We start from the raw sequence: 7,548 nt of genomic DNA, 5'->3' as shown, positions 1-7,548 counted from the left end.
ATTTATAACGCCAATCAGTTAGGAGTTTCACTAGGTAGTAATGATAGTGAAATCTCTAATTCTGTTAATGATCTCCTGGATCTTGAAGCGGATCGCGCTTTAGATATGATTCACAACTTAGCAGCTGCTAAACCTATGAATGATTCTGATATTGATGCGCTGGGAGTCAAGGTGTTAGACACTCTCTGTGCAGACATTGACCCATCCCTTCCTGAGACTGAGGAGGATGACGACTCTCTACCTCTTGGGGATAGTGAACCCATCGAGGATCATAGTGTTAGGTTCACGGAACCTGGTTATGAGGACCGGGTGGAGGACCACAACAAGCCTAAGCATAAGTGGAAGCGCAAGATTTATCCAGCTTTGGCTGTGCATAGAAGTGCTAGGATCCGTACGACCAAAAAAATTCATGATGAGTAATGAGATGAATTTTCTGGAATAGCAGAGGTCTGAGAGACTTGGCTAAAAGAAGATTTCTAGCGTATGCTTCTATTGATCATCGGTTGGATTTTATTGCCCTGTTTGAGACAGGAAGGGGTAATTTCTCCCCACAATTCCTAAATACGTTATCGGGAGGTGTCGAGTTTGATTGGCACTGCCTACCCCGAGAGGAAGATCGGGCAAGATTTCACTTGGGGTTAGATGCGAGACTTTGGAAGTCCGTAGTGTGGTTATGGGAGATTTCGCCATCAAGTTCTGGGTCAGATCGAAGACCGATGGGTTTAATTGGGCATTGGTGGCGGTATATGGGGCCGCACAGCCAGAACTCAAACCAGATTTTTTGGCAGATCTGGTTCGCATTTGCGGGTCTGAGCAGCTTCCAATTTTAGTTGGGGGTGATTTCAACATTAGTAGAACGAGAGACGAAAAGAACAATGATAATTTTGACGACAGGTGGTCGTTCATGTTTAACACCATTATTAAAAGCTTGGATCTGAGAGATATATAGCTTTCTGGTAGAAAATTCACATGGGCTAATACCTTGCCAACCCCTACGTTTGAGAAGCTAGATCGTGTCCTCACGAGTGTTGACTGGGAACAGAAGTTTCCTCTGGTAACAGTCCAGGCGTTATCACGCGGAATCTCGGACCACACTCCTTTACTGGTTGACTCTGGTGAGGCAACACATGTGGGGAATAAAAACACCTTCTCTTTCGAATTAGCGTGCTTTGAGAGAGAAGGTTTCTTCGACCTAACAGCCAGGGAATGGGCTAAAGAGGTAGGAGGGAGGACTTCTATTGAGAGATGGCAGAATAAGATAAGACATTTGAGAAGTTTCTTGCATGGGTGGGCTAAGCATCTTAGTGGGATTTATAAGGTTGAAAAGAAAAGACTCCTTACTCTTATTCAGGCCTTAGATGTAAAAGTCGAGTCCACAATCCTAGAATCCACAGAACTTCATGCTAAAGTAGATGCGGAGACGAGATTGAAAGAACTCCTGCGAGAAGAGGAATTGAAGTGAGCATTGCGGGCTAAGGTTTGCAAAGTTGTCCAAGGGGACGCCAACACTCAATTCTTTCATATGATAGCTAACGGCAAGCATAGAAAGAAAAGAATCTTTTAGCTTGAGCAAGATGAGGGGACGATCTTAGGGAAGGAGAATCTAAAATTATACATTACCAACTACAATAAGCAGCTTTTTGGGCCGCCGGAGGATAATTTTGTGTCCCTGGATGAGTCGAGGATTGAGGATGTCCCTCAACTTGCTGCGGATGAGAACGATATCTTGACTGCACCATTCTCAGAGAAAGAGGTGTTTGAAGCTATTTCTCAAATGAAGAATAATAAAGCTCCGGGCCGGATGGATTTCCAGCGGAGTTTTATAAAAAAATGTTGGCATATTATTAAGGGGGATTTGCTGCCGATGTTCCATGATTTATTCTCTGGACAGCTTCAGTGGTTTCATCTGAATTTTGGAACTATTACTTTGGTACCTAAGGAAACAGAGGCCGTGCGAATTGAGCAGTTCAGGACGATCTGCCTTCTTAACGTAAGTTTCAAAATTTTCACCAAGGTTGGGACAAATAGACTCACGCAGATTGCACACTCTGTGGTGCAGCCGTCCCAAACTACTTTGACGCCGGGCAGAAACATCCTAGAAGGGGTTGTGGTCCTTCCTAAAACGCTCCATGAAATTCACATGAAAAAACTAGACGGGGTTGTTTTCAAAGTGGATTTCGAAAAGGCGTACGACAAAGTCAAATGGCCATTTCTTCAACAGGCTTTGCGTATGAAAGGCTTTGATCAAGCATGGAGACAACAGGTAGAGTCTTTCACGCAAAAAGGGAGTGTTGGAATTAGAGTAAATGATGACATAGGTCACTATTTCCAAACACATAAAGGCCTGAGACAAGGAGATCCGATGTCACCTATTCTGTTCAACATTGTAGTCAACATGTTGACGATTCAAATAGGAAGGGCCAAGGATGCTGGTCAAGTAGGCAGTCTGGTAGCTCATCTAGTTGATGGAGGTGTATCTGTCCTATAGTATGCCGATGATACTATCATCTTTATGGAGCATGACTTGACAAAAGCAAGAAACATGAAGCTGGTGTTATTGATCAGATTAAAGATTAATTTCCACAAGAGTGAATTGTCCTGTTTTGGTAGAGCCAATGAGGAACAAGAGGCATATAAGAAATTGTTCGGATATGAATTGGGGGCTTTACCTTTCACTTATTTGGGTATACCAATTCACCATCGTAAGCTAACAAACAGAGAATGGAAGAGCATTGAGGATCGTTTTGAGAAGAAACTGGGATGCTGAATGGGAAAACTGATGTCGGAGTCCGTTTAATTCTCATTAATTCGGTTCTCACAAGTATGCCCATGTTTCTTCTGTCTTTTTTCGAGGTACCAGTTGGAGTTCGGGAAAGACTTGATTTCTATCGGTCCCGCTTCTTCTGGCAAACTGATGATCTGAAGAGGAAGTATAGACTCACTAAATGGTACATTATTTGTCGACCGAAGGACCAAGGGGGTCTCGGTATCGAAATCTTGAGGTGAAGAACAAATGTCTTCTCAGCAAGTGGTTGTATAAGTTATCTAGTGAGCCCAGGGCCACATGGGCACAAATTCTGCGTAATAAGTACCTTCATTCCAAAACTTTATCCCATGTGACAGTGAGGCCGATGGATTCTCTTTTCTGGAAAGGACTGATGAGAGTTAAATCAGTCTTTTTTAATCGGACAAAGTTTGTTATTGGGAACGGTACTTCTACGAGATTTTGGGAGGATACATGGCTAGGGGATACACCCCTCGCGCTTCAATATCCGTCTCTCTATAGCATTGTGCAACGGAGAGATGCAACCGTTGAGACAGTATGTCAGTCCACACCTCTCAATATTCACTTCAGGAGAGCGCTAGCCGGAAACGGTTGGGAAGCTTGGCTCCATCTTGTGAGAAGATTGATGGATGTTCAACTCTCTCAACGACCCGATCAATTGTGTTAGAAGCTAACTAGGAATGGAGAGTTTACGGTCAAATCCATGTATTTGGATGCTATTAATTCTAGCTCTATTCCTAATTCGAAACATGTTTGGCATGTCAAAGTACCCTTGAGAGTTAAAGTGTTTATGTGGTTTGTACACAAACAAGTCATTTTAACTAAGGATAACTTGATAAAATGCAACTGGAATGGATCCACTAGATGTAGCTTTTGTGATCGGGATGAATCCATCAAACACCTCTTTCTTGATTGTCCCTTGGCAAAAATTATTTGGCAGTCTGTGCACATAGCCTTTAATATTACTCCTCAGAATAATATCAACATGTTATTTGGGACGTGGCTTGATGCGGTTGAGCCCCAAACAGCGAGACACATTCGCGTAGGAGTATGTGCTTTATTATGGGCTATCTGAAATTGCAGAAATGATTTGGTCTTTAACAAAACAAGAAATACTCATTTTTTGCAGGTTATCTTCTGAGCCACTGCGTTGATCCGTATGTGGTCGCTACTCACTCCGACGGAGGCCAGGGAGCGTTTAGTTACTGGATCTACCCGATGAGAGATGGTAGCACGGGATACTTTCAACCGACTTGGATGGCGGTTATGTAATAGGATAGGCAATTAGTTTTCCTATCTTACTCTTGCTAGCCGATTGTGGCTTTATTTTTGTTCTTTAGCTCTTTGTGAGCATTTTTTTGTACTTTGTTGAGACTTCAAGAATACCGTCGAACTGATTTGCTTGGTAATAAAGGTGGCAATATGCATCGTTCTGATGCAGAGGCCAGGGATCCCCTTTTTCGAAAAAAAGAATAAAAATTAACATCACTGAAATCTAAGTCAAGTACGCTCCGCTAGTATTCTTGAGAGCCGCCAACTCTTTATACGGTTAGCTGTGTAGTTCTTCACTAACCAAGAGTAATTATGGTTCACGAACAAGAAGTTTGTGAAGGTTTGAAGATCGCCCCGAGCATCTACCATGAGTAATCGACATTGTTTGATGAATCAGTGTCGAGGATAATAGGAAGAAGAGAGTTTATTTTCTGTGTTCAATCACAAGTCTCTCCAACCAGACATAACTCTTTTGCAGAAGAGAGCGGTTACCTTTGTATCCTATTTACCTTCTGTTCTTTTAAATACCATAGTGTGCTATAGAGTGCTATTTAAAATGTTTATTCATATGTTTGGACCAAAGACCTTTAGTGCAGGACCTCTTCCAACCGCTATAGCAGAGCTATATTGCGCTATTTAAAAGCATGGTTGTTTCACGCACATCGTGAATAGGGAGGCGTTGGACTGGAATATCAAAGGGCCATAGGCCCGACTAATCACACGCTTCGTATTTTTCTTTCAGAGAAGCAACCCTTTATGATAGGTGGCCCAGTTCACAAGATGCAATCGATCAGACAATCGAAAATGTCCGAACATCAATATCTAACGACTGAAATCACTAATTACGCGAGAGGCCTCGAAGTGGTTCAGTTTTACTATCTTAAAAAATGAATGTCACAACCATCATATGAAAAGGCAATGGAACGGACATTTTCCTAGATGGCAACACACAAGAACGGTTCAGGCGGCGCGGCAAAGGGCGCACCGGCCCCTAGGCTTTGTTATACTTGACTACAATGACGTATCCATCGTGTTGGGTCACGCGGTCACACACAAGCAATGCAATCTTTTAAATCAGTCAAACCATTATATGCACAATAATTTATTCTGGCACCACATAATAATCTTTCTCCGTTTAAAATCTTGATGATAGCCGACACTTTGCTGCATGAAATAGTTACAATATATATTCGACGAGATTTAGTTATATGGACCTTCAATATGAGAATACTTAGTGAACATACATATGCTATATTATATAGTTATAAAATATAATTAGTGTAATAGAATGGTAATGGATTTCACCGCAAAAAAGAGAGAATGAAAATGGATTTCACCAGAAAAAGAAATGGAAATAGATTTTACAAAAATGGAATGAAAATGGATTGTTACATATTGAAATAAGTACTCCTCAATCTTACAAAAAGGGAATGAAAATGGAAGGGCCAAGGACTATCCAAGGCAGCTAGAGAGGTTCTTGTGAAATCTGGACTTCATGCGATGCCTATTTTCACTATGAGTTGCTTTCATCTCACAAAGAAGATGTGCCGGAACCTGACCTTGATCTCGTCGAAATTCTGGTGGGGTGCAATGAATGATGAAAGGAAGGTCCATTGGATATCATGGGAGAAAATGTGTGCTGCCAAAAGAGAAGGAGGGATGGGCTTCCGTGACCCGGAGGCGTTCAATCAGGCACTACTGGCGAAACAGGCATGGACCCATATTACAGGTACCAAGGTAAAAATCAATGCAATGTTTAAGTCAATGTTGCAAGCTAGTTTGTTACCTTGTTTGTCGTATTAATTAATGCGGTTTTTCTCTCCCACCAACAACAAGCCAACCCTCTTCTTATTGGTTGATTAATGTTGGGAATGCAAGCCAATCTTCTCACTTTCACATGCATGTAATCAATTTTGCCTCGATTAATGTTAGTGGCCTTGTATAATTGCAAATTGTAATTTTGATAGTGGCCTTGTATACAAAAATGGAGGGAGTACCCGGGCTCCCTTTGTGCAAGTGTTCTCAAAGCAAGATACTTCAAGGATGGATCGATCTTATCAGCAGTATGCCCATCCTCTGGTTCCTTCACGTTCCGAAGTATTCTTCATGGGCGTGATCTCTTACAAGAGGGGCTGATCTGGCGCACCGGAGATGGCTCTAAGGTTAATATACATCATGACAACTGGATCCCTCGGAGTGGTAGTCTCAAACCTCTTGGCCAAGTGTATGTTGCGGGTGTGACCAAGGTACATGATTTGCTGTCAGCAGGGGGCGAAGCTGGAACAATGTTCGTGTTGATGCCATGTTTTCTGCAGGGGATGCTTCTGATATTAAGCAGATTGCCATAGGGGGTCCGGACACAGAGGACTACTTAGCATGGAACTACACAGCGCATGGTGGGTTCACAGTCAAATCGGCGTATCATCTCAGAATGTCCATGAACAGAGTGAGATCTGGACAGCCGGAGTCTTCGATTTCGTCTATTAAACATCGGGGGTTCATAGCGTTGTGGGATACAGCAGCCCCAAACAAGGCGAAAATACACATGTGGAGATTGGTCCAGAATGGGCTGGCTGTAGGGACGGAGCTTCATCGTCGCCGGATTAAGCCGGGTATTTTTTGTGTTGCTTGTGGAAGGGAAGAAACGATTCTACACAGGTTCTGGACGTGTCATCACTCAGTCCAGTTTTGGCAGCTGTTGTGCTCAGAAAGAGGAGTCTTGGTGGCTAGTCCGCCAATGGATATAGGTTCCCACAGCGAGCTGTCCAGTTGGTTGTTGAATTGGTTTGCTAATACAAGGGGAGAAGAAAGGGAAGCTATGATACAAGCTGTATATGCTCTTTGGTTGGCACGTAATGAAGCTAGGGAGGGAAGACTTATTGCTCCTCGACATGACATAATAGCAACACTGGTTGCGCATATCGAGGAGTGGAGATTGGCACATTTTGACACAGCCAAACCACCGGATCCCAAGATAATTCAGAGATGGCAACCCCCTGATGTTGGCTGGATAAAAGCAAATTCTGATGGTGCAGTATCCAAATTTGATGATAAGGGAGGAGGTGGTCTAGTCCTACGTGATCATAATGGTGCTTTTGTGGCTGGAGCAAGTCATTTCTATCCTAATAACGTTGATCCGGAGGCTGTGGAAATTTTGGCCTGTAGAAGGGCGGTCCAAGTTGCGAGGGAGATGAACGTACAGAAGCCGCATATGGAGCTGGATAATCAAAAGGTGGTGCAAATGCTTAAAATCTGTCAAAGAATTTAAGCGACTGGATCTGCGCCGGCGCACCGGCGCGATCAATTCGGCCGGACACAGCGCGGCCGTTTGATTAGATTGCATTTAATCGTCAGATCTGGAATTGTTGTCTTCCTAATTAAACGCATTCAACAAACAACAGAGGAGAAAACAAAGCAGCACCGCCGCCAACACTAGCTATGGATGACCGTTGTAGCAAAACCGAAGAACCGCCGCCACCACCCTCGCCGCC

The sequence above is a fragment of the Triticum dicoccoides genome, chromosome 7A (assembly GCF_002162155.2).
Source record: "Triticum dicoccoides isolate Atlit2015 ecotype Zavitan chromosome 7A, WEW_v2.0, whole genome shotgun sequence".
NCBI classification, from domain to species: domain Eukaryota; kingdom Viridiplantae; phylum Streptophyta; class Magnoliopsida; order Poales; family Poaceae; genus Triticum; species Triticum dicoccoides.
This window is presented reverse-complemented; position numbering follows the sequence as displayed.